General features: G+C 38.2%; 1 pseudogene across 1 annotated transcript; it reads right to left on the reverse strand.

Moving 5' to 3' along the window:
- Positions 1 to 2,815: 2,815 nt before the first annotated feature.
- LOC149160858 (uncharacterized) lies at positions 2,816 to 9,834 on the reverse strand (annotated as a pseudogene). Its single transcript, XR_016261473.1, has 5 exons — positions 9,585 to 9,834; positions 9,047 to 9,490; positions 3,490 to 3,566; positions 3,296 to 3,374; positions 2,816 to 3,200 (listed from the first exon to the last, which is right to left on the reverse strand). The product of XR_016261473.1 is annotated as an uncharacterized LOC149160858 (transcript).
- Positions 9,835 to 10,445: the final 611 nt, after the last annotated feature.

The raw sequence follows: 10,445 nt of genomic DNA on the forward strand, positions 1-10,445 counted from the left end.
ACCGACAGGATATGGGATTTTTTTACCAACATCTTCAAACAGTCTGATAGAGACAAAGAAAGTATTGCTAACACTCTAAACAACTGGAGGAATAATTTTTCTGATAATGAAGTTCTCAACTCTGCCTGGGATCTCCTGCCGAGCTTCATTATATGGAATGTGTGGAAAGAAAGGAACAAAAGAATATTCAAAGAGGTAAAGACTGCCTCACTTAGCCTGGTGGAGCTGATCGTAAAACAACTTAAGGAGACAGTGGGCACCACAGTTAGGAATCTCCCCAAAAATCCTCCCTCAATAGAGGAGTTAAGAATCCTCCAGCTGTTAAACATGCAGGGGCTTACTCCTCAAGGTCTAGACAGGAAAGCAAGCATGAGAGATAAGGTGGAGGAATTCTGGCATCCTCCCCCTAAAGGTTTTTTAAAGTACAACATTGATGGAGCTTCCAAAGGCAACCCGGGGGAGGCTGGTTTTGGGGGAGTTCTAAGGGATGATACAGGTAGCATAATCTCCCTCTTCCATGGACACTTAGGAAAAGTCACTAACAACATGGCAGAACTAATGGCTTTGGAACAATGCTTAGAATTTTTGATACAAAGCAATTGCCAAAATGTCATAATAGAAGCGGATTCAGAGTTAGTCATCAATGCAGCCAAGAGAATCAGTAATGGAACAGGGCCGGAAAAAGTCACAAATCACTGGAGGTTAACTTGGGTTCTTCATAGAATTCAAGTGCATCTACAGGAACTTCGTACTCTCATATTTATTCATGTGAGGAGAAAGGCCAACAAATTGGTAGATATTCTAGCCAACCAAGGTGTCAGCTGCAAGGACAACGCAATCTTAAGGAGGTGGAATACAATGGCGCAGAGCAACCTGAAAAAACTCTGCCATAACCAGGCGGAGGAGGACAAAGAAGAGTATAGAAGCAAAATGATAGAACCCAACTAGTAATGGCCAGTGGTCAGAGGACTACACCAGGTGGGACAAAAAGGTACACAATGGAAGGTAAGCCAAGGTTAGCGGTAAAGTGGACCACGATCAGGACTATTCTCAGTGACGGGCGACAGAGTTTCCCGGACCAAAGAAAGCAGCGACTAAAACTTCCGCATCACCCTATTTTTTCAGTGACTGAAGTCAAAACCGCCTCTGGAGCAGTTTCGAAGAGATCGCACTGCTTTCATGTTAAAAGTGGTTTCAGTTTTTTGGCAGCGATGCCATAGAGAGCTTGACACGTGGTGGAGGGCCCGGTCCAAAAACCACTCTCCCCGCACCCTAAAAGTCGACGACTTTGGGCGCGCGATTTTATGCTCAGCCGTCTGATGGCGCAAGGTAAACCAACGCTCAGGATTCAACGAGCAGTTTGGTGGGGCCCGAGGGTTATTTGCTTACCTCTCTTTGGTACGCGAGTTAGCTCGTCCGTTAGATCAAAGAAGGATCAAACGACAGCGTTTGATTGGTGAGCAAGGTTTTGTTTATGTGGTTGTGCATGGGGAGGGCTCTTAGCACCTGAGCTGCCCGATGATTTTTAGTGGTTGGATGCAAAAAGGGTTGGGAGGGTAATTTTGTGATTCAGAGGGTTAGGCCTTAAATTTGCACGTTTCTTTGACTTGTGCCCATTAAAGTGGAGGAGTTTGTTAATATTGTAAATTTGATTTGATATAATGATAAGAAGGCACGTCTCTTGCTTTAGCAAAAAAAAAGATATCTTTTGCCATAATTTGTTGGTTCAAATCATATAGGCCAAAAATTTCTCTTATATGGTTTCTAGACTTTTCTTAATATCGATAAAAAAAAACTAAATTCAGAAAATATTTTTAATAAGCAAAATATTTTGTAAAATTATTATTATTTAATTCATATTAAATTTATTATTTTCCGTATTTACATTTTGATATAATTTATTATTTGTAAAAATGAACCTTTAATGTATAACATATATTCAACTGTAACTTTCTAATTTTTTAATAATAATTTAATTTAAAGTTAAATTTATCCGGTAAAAATGAATATTTAATATATAACATATTTTCAACTATTAAATTTCTAATTTTTAGAAAATATATATAGTAATTTAATTTAAAGTTAAGTTTATCTTGTTGTATAATAAGGATTTTTTTCTTTTTAATCATCAAAATTTTAATAAATGTATAATTTCTTCTATTAAATTTATTATTTTCAGTATTTACATTTTGATATAATTTATTATTTGTAAAAATGAACCTTTAATGTATAACATATATTCAACTGTAACTTTCTAATTTTTTAATAATAATTTAATTTAAAGTTAAATTTATCCGGTAAAAATGAATATTTAATATATAACATATTTTCAACTATTAAATTTCTAATTTTTAGAAAATATATATAGTAATTTAATTTAAAGTTAAGTTTATCTTGGTGTATAATAAGGATTTTTTTCTTTTTAATCATCAAAATTTTAATAAATGTATAATTTTTTTTTTTTTTTTTTCTATATCGTTAGAACAATAACATTAGGAAAAAATATCTAAATACTTTAAGGACCAATTGAGCTGACATTTGAATTAAAATCTATTATCTTTATTTACTCATTCATAATTGTTTAATATATTTATTTTTATAAATATATAAAACTAAAAAATTAAAAAATAATATAATATATAAAAACAAATTACATAATATTTGTTGAGTAAAATATAATGACTATCCTTGATTCCTATCAAAGACAGGATACTAATTTTAATCATTAGCCTCCCAAAAACAATGATAATACCATTCATAAATTTCATTTTTTAAAATAAATGAAATTGAATACAAGACTTTAAGCAAAATGAAAGAACTAAAATATTTTACAGGCATACATTAATATCAAATCTCTATCAGCCTTTAAATTATGCAGGAACCGTTATATACAAAGACGATCCCATTAAAAAAAATAATGCCTTCATATACTGTTATGCATGAGCACCTATATAGGCCATAATACAATGGCCATTCACAAACTCAAACCCTTATTTTCATTACCACCTTGTGGCGGTGCAACTCTGTCATTGAACCTACTATCAGTCTAAAAGAGATGCCCAAAAAGATATTTGTAACAAGTTCTGCATCTCGCTACACACAATCCTCCAGGACACCATGCCAGTTCTTGGAGGCATTCTGCAAAATTTCAGGGCACTCCAGGGAAGATTCATCATAATCCACATCTTCCAGCTTCATATCTATTGGAAAAACATAGGAAAAACACATGAGCCTACTCGCAAGGTAAAGCCAGAAAGGACAAAGGTTGAAAAATATTATTATGATAGAGGAATACCATCGCAAGGAGAATCTCCCTTCTTACAGAGCTCTTCCGGTGATACTAACTTCAAATCATCTGTAATTTCAAGGGGATCCTGTAAAAGTACATTTCAACCACCAGGCCAAACTTCTTCATTACTATTTTGCATATGTTTCATCAGCTAACTGGCAATCTAGGAATGAGAAAAACAGAACCTGTAAAATTCCTACCTTCTGAAAAGCACGAGGCAGAAAACATGGTATCTCTTTTCGGTAGCTTAATGCTTGTGCTACTCGTCTGTTGACCTCTGAATGAAGCAAAAGAAAACAAATATCACCTCAATCACGGCCCATATAATGGTGATGAAAGCACAATAACTTATAAGAATCACTAACTATTTATTATAACATTTAGGACCTCACAGAGTTGTAGGCAGAAGCTACTAGTTGTCTAGCGAAACAAGCGTGGAACACCAGAAAATGTTTGAATGGGTGAAAAGTATGAGATTTCATTAAGACTATACTGCCTGGAAAACAGATTTTAAAAGGAGAAAAAGAAGTTGTGTAACTTTCAGAAAGAAATTTAAATCTCCGGTAAATTAAGTATTTGTCCAAGCTACAAACTCTAACACTCCCCCCCTTAGCGAGGAAGTTACTTCTTGAAGAACCACCTAGATCAAGGATGGAAATGTGTTCAAGCTTCAAAGGCAGAGCCACTTCAAGGTGGTCTTGTGAGAGAGAATACATCCCTCGCTAAGAGGGTAGCATCGAGAGTATTCTCATCTTTGGTGCAACTCGGCTAAGTAATGGGGCTTTGAAAACTAACACACCGGTCTGCCTAATCCTAGAGTGCACGGTATATTATGGAAACAACACAAAACCTTAATAGCAAAACAATATCAGTCCGCATGTAATGAACAAAAATTTTGTAGTATAAAACCCTCCTTGGGCTATCTTCAAGACTCCAGAGTTGCAACCCATCGTTTTCATTCTTTCCCACTCTCCTATGCTCAGTCCTCAGTAACAACGGCCCCCAATCTAAATGTTCTCCTTACAATTATATCTCATTCACTATGTATGGCTTCTGCCATTTATGCTTATTCTATCTACATTCGGATCCACCATCTGAATCCCCATCAGGATCCCTCTAATTAGAATTTACAGAAATGAATGCAATACAAAGGAGCCATGTTGATGCAAAGCACGAGCTTGCCTGATCGCAGAGTACACTACATACCATGGAAACAACACAACCTAATAGCATAACAATATCAGTTTGCATGTACTGAACACAAATTTTATAGTATAAAACCCTCCTTGGGCTATCTTCAAGAATCAAGAGTGATGACGCATCTTTTTCATTCTTTCTCACTCTCCTACGTTCAGTGCTCAGTGATCAAGAGTAACTGTGTTCTCCTCACAGTCATATCTTATTCACTATGTATGGCTTCTGCCATTTACACATATTCTGCCTACATTCGGATCTACCATATGAATTCCTCATCAGGATCCCTCTAATTAGAATTTATAGAAATGGATGCAATACAAAGGAGCCATGTTGATGCAGAGCACCAACTTGCCTAATCTCAGAGTGCACGGCAAATTATGGAAACAACACAAAACCTAATAGCATAACAATATTAGTGCACATGTAATGAACACAAATTTTACAGTATAAAACTCTCCTTGGGCTCTCTTTTTCATTCTCTCCCACTCTCCTATGCTCAATCCTCAGTAGCAATGGCCCCCAGCCATCTACAGTGTTCTCCTCACAGTTATATCTTATTCATTATGGATGACTTCTGCCATTTACACTTATTCTGTTTACATTTGGATCTACCATCTGAATTCCTCATCACTTGCTGGCATGCAGGCACAACCTCTTTTGATTACCTTCCTTCCTCCTTTTATGTTTGACAGTGATACTAAATTGCTGAAAAATTGATAGACACAATATTCTTCTTTTTTTCTTCTTTCTATTCTACTTCAAACTTTTAACAGGGTCCATTCCCAGTGAGCTTCTCATCGCTGCAACAGTCTCTGGATTGGAGTGCTTCATTGCCATGTTCCACTACACAAATTTTACAACATCGTCCATCCTCACCTTCTTCGTTGCACTCTGCTCACCATTCCTTCTTGTATATAACTGTTCACCTTACAGTCACAGACACTTTGGCCTTTGTCTTCCATTCCAGGAGCCACTTCATTGCTGCAACCTCATCACTTTCATGGACATGTTCAGCGCCTTCTTGGGCACTATTCCTGTAGCCTTCCATGGCCATGTTGATATCGTTTACACTTTCTTCTACTTCTGTACCTGCAGAAAAATCAAACAACAATCATTATGAGAGAATCAAGACTTCCTTCGAACACCTCATTCAATGGTACCTCCGTATCTATTCTTCTTGGCTTCGGCAACTTTATCAGATACTTCCCACTGTAACATTCTCCTCTGGTTCCACTGGTGAGCAACTCAATCATGTGCCCTTCCTCCATGCAATCAATCATAACTTCTTCCTACTCATGCTTAACTTCCTCCACATCAATCTGGAGGCCTTATTTCGTTGGTTTACTTCCAGCCCACTACTCTCATCATCTTTGTTTTTCACATAGCTGCTCTTCACCTTTAGTTCCTCTCATTCACGTTATGTTGTCTAAGGTCTTCTCAGCAACATCTTTTCCGCCTTCATGGATAAACAAAGATGATGGAATGCATCTCCATCATGCTAAACGTCTTTTCAAATGGGCAGAACAAGGCCCTTCATAAATCTAACAACCTTGTTTTCATTCTCTTTTACCAAAATAACTAGAATGGCTACTCTATAAAATTCAGCAGCATACTCTTCTACAGATTTATTCTTTAGTTTTAATCTCTTCAGCCTTCCATGCACAATTAAAAATTAGAAGGTAATTTGAAGTCATAAACATGCCTCCCTATTTCACAACCATCGTGTCCCACATATTTGACCGTGTCCTTCCCTCTTTATGCCTGTTGCAGTACAGGTCTTCCCACCCTCTTGATGCATGTCCTCTTAATTTTGTGCATGCAAACTTCACATGCTTGGAATTCTCAACCTGATTGTTGTCAAAGCACTGACGCATATCACCAATCCAGTCCATCAATTTATTTGAATTCAAACTCCCAAAATACCTAGGCATCCAACGACCGCCTTTCTGCCAAGCTAATCATAGTTTTGAGTCTTGACATCCTCCCCTCTTCTAGCTCTTCTTCAAGGACATCATACTCCGACTCGTCTTCACTCTTAGCATTCATATGTCTAGTCATTTACTGCATCTACAGCTTTCACTACATCATTCTCATCATCCTGATCTCTTCCCCTACCTCTTCTAACTCGTAAGTTTCCTTTTTGTGCTATATTCTTCTCACTTTCCTGCAACCTCCTTTACAGATCCAAACATCCATCCAATCACTATGCTGGAGAACTCTCTTCCTCCAACAATTCTACCCAACACATTCTTTTTTGGAGCTATCCTCACGACAATTTCAACCCTCTCTGATATCATCACTTGACGCAGAGCACCACCCTGCCCAATCTCAAGAATCAAAATGCACGGCATATTATGTAAGCAACACAAAACCTAATAGCATAACAATGTTATGCAGCATTCGCATAACACCATTTACATAATGAACCTAATTTTTAGTGAAAATGCCTCCCGGGGCATAAAACTACTTCACAATCATTTTTATTTTGTTTTTATCTTCAAGAATCAAGAGTACATTTATGGACACTTACAACGAGCTCACAACCTTTCCTCTTCATTCATTCTCACTCTCCTATACTCTCAGTCCTCGTAGTCATTAACAATGGTGCATAACCATCTACAAAATTGTACCCCCATGGTCATGTCATTCACTATCCATGGGACTTACTCTCTCTGCACTCATATATACTCTCTGTACTCGTTGGCAATGCAGACACAACCTCTTCTGATTTCATATCTCTCTCTACGATCCGTTCAAAATCACCTCCCCTCCCGTTTAAGCTCGACAGCCCTTCCATATACTCAAGCAACAATCCCGAACACCTATTTTTCTGGTGATCATAGTTGACCATCTCAACTTCTTTCCGTGTTCACTTTGCTATATAGCTCCTCGAGATTGGATATCATTCAACTTGATGGTGATGCTCGGCTCGCTTGGCTCATCTATAGTAGGCGACGTTATCTTCAAACAGGAAGTTCCAAAGTTTGGGGAATTTGCCTGGAGTCTTGGCACTACTACTGAAAAACAAGCGGGGGCATTTGCCGGGTGCAGGCAATTCAACAAGAGTGTACACATCAAAATCCCATGATCAACTAGGCCATTGAAAGATGCCGTCACTCCTTGACAGGAGAACTTTATCATGAGAAGAAATTTGAATCCATTGGCAGACGCTAGGGAATATGCCAATGTATTGAACTCTTTCGAAACGAAGCTTGCATGGAAGCTAATAGGATCTCTCCCATTAGAGAGAGCACTCCTACTTCTGAACCTATGGAAAGAACCCCATCCTAGAATCAAGAACAGTGAGAGTCAATCATTGACACTGCTGTACCAGAAGACCCCTGAGGTCTCAGCAATGGGAACGAGGATTCAGGCAATGTAAGCATCTCGAATCCAAGAGATGTTGGACCTATTAAAGTGGACATTCAAGGCAGCCGGAGACTCCAATCCATAAATCATGTTTGTGTCAGTTTCTTTAGATAATGCTTAGAATATGCTTTTATAGAAATTTTGTATTAGCGTCGAGTTAAAATGCTACTTCTCAATGACTTTGACTCCTAAAGAAATTCAGAATGTCTGGCATTACATGGTTATAAATATTATGTACTGCAGACAACGGGAATAGCCAGCCTGCACCCCCGTTTCCAAGTACGGTAAATCCTTGTTTCTGTAAATAATAGCAGAGATCATGAAATACGGAGCTGAAACAGAGATCATGAAATGCAGAGCTGGAATAGAGAGAATCCTTACTAAGTAACCATATGTCATGGCAGTCTCTGACACTAAGGCGATTTATTTGGCCAAAACCAGTCAAATGCCAATAATCAAATGCAGCCTTCTTCTAGAAAGGCTTGCAGAATTTTCACTTACAGCATTTAGCATTAGCAGGGCGCCCCTGTATCCGCCAAACACAATAGAATATTCAGGTGGCTGTCGGAAAATCATACGGGTGAGTGAGATTGGCAGAATCTCACTTATGGGGACTTATCGACCTGCGTGCAGCCCAGAAGCAGAGAAAATTTGAGTGCACATCCAAAGACGCACAGAATCCCAAGAGCTGTCCAACAGGTCAGTTGCAAACAGCTATGTTATCAGAAATTGGAACTGGAAAGGGAAATGAGAATTAAACAAAAAATAGGGACAGACACTTTTGGGGATAATAACTGTTAGCCCGCTCCACTTGATTATTCATATAGAGCTGTAGTGTCAAGATGGGAATGGGGACGAGAACAGGGATGGGACAAGAAATGGGTATTCTGGTAGTCAGTGCAGTGTTAGTGAATTTAATTGTAAGCAAAAAGAATGTGATGATTTCAAATTTGTTAGGACCTCCCAAGGGAAGGTGATAATGTGAGTGTCTATTGGTCATGGAGATATTTGAACCGAGTAAAAAAAAGTATTTCCCGCAAAACTTGGACGCGTTACAGATTTGATATATGAGTCTTCCCATAAGTGGAGAGGGAAAATCTACCCAAGATAAAACACCTGCAAAGCATAAAATCCAAAAACACACACAGATACCAACAACAAAACAGTGCTGACCTTAAAAAACCCACATACCTTCTTCTGCAATTCTTTCCTTCATCGCCTCCATGTCTTTACCGCTAAATTGAACCCTCTCGATTCCCTCACCAGCCCACGCATAGGCCTTCTACTTTTCCTCCTCCGTAAGTTCATTTCTCGGATTAGGACCCATTTTCATAATCTTGCCCTGACCCTTCCTCTGTTTAGGTGCAATTTCCGGAGCCTTAAACGATTCCACCCCATTCGTAATATCACCCAGAGCAGCTCGAGCTACAATCCCCACTCGCCCATTCTTAGCACAAGAAAATGATCCAGAGACTCCCCCCTTGGTATTATTCTCCACCTTGTGAGGGTAGATGGAGGTCGCCAGTCCAGAATTTGGAGGCTTCAGCTTGTTCGTGATGGTGGCCAGAGCTTTCCGATCGGATAAATCAGGTTGCTGCGCCTTGAGGCCGCCAGATTTAGGGACAGTGGTTTTGTCTGCAATAACCATAAAATAGTTTATTTACATTCTCATTATAGGCAGTGGAATGGAAGAAAACACCCATTGGGGTTCTATTTTGTATTTCCTTACCTCTTTTTATCTCGGCGTTTTCCTTCTGAAGGGCAGCAAGAGGCTGCGTTCTGACCGCCATTTCTGCTGGATGGCTCCAATATGGCGATTAATGATCAGTATTTGTAAGTGCTGAGGACTGCTGCGAAAGGAGTTGGAAGATTTTGCTTATGGCTATCAATGGCCGAGCGATGTTTCAGAGTAGATTTTTCGGCGGCGATATCGTGTGAGAGTGAGAAGGGAAAACGGGAGGGTTTGGGGTTTTTGAGGAAATATGACCGTTAGAAAGACAAATATTCGAACCGAAAGCCGAAGTGAGATGGGATGATTTTTAAATTTAAAAATAAATGCTAAAACTACAAAATCAACGGCTACGAATTGGAAAAGTAATTTGTCCATTAGCGCCTTAGTCACTCGTGGCCCCACAGTCCGGTGGACTCTGATTGGACCTTAGATTCAAGGGAGTTCTGCAAAATTAAATAATTTTAAATTTTACATATGGTTGCGATAGAATTCAGTGTATCTTTGTTTTTTTCCTTCCGCACAAATAAACGCTTGTATTTTTTGGCAACCAAATAAGCAATGCAATATATGCTCACTATTGAATTGAAATAGGTACATTATTCAGCAGTTGGCATACACTGCACTCGCTTATTAATGGCGTGATAAACTCGTAAATATGTTTTTTTTTTAATATGGTATAATCTTTATCATTTTTGGTAAACTAAAATGTGATACAAAATATTTATATAATAATCTTTTAAGGTGGTCTCTATTCAAATTGGATTTGAGAAATTTGATTTTTAAATAAATATGTAGATAAAATTTTATTTCAAGAGAATATTTTTCATCTAATACATCATCCACTAATAATATGAAAAG

Source organism: Pinus tabuliformis, chromosome 5_2, assembly GCF_031772625.1.
Source record: "Pinus tabuliformis cultivar Carrire ecotype Pingquan chromosome 5_2, CPIR1, whole genome shotgun sequence".
Classification (NCBI taxonomy): Eukaryota; Viridiplantae; Streptophyta; class Pinopsida; order Pinales; family Pinaceae; genus Pinus; species Pinus tabuliformis.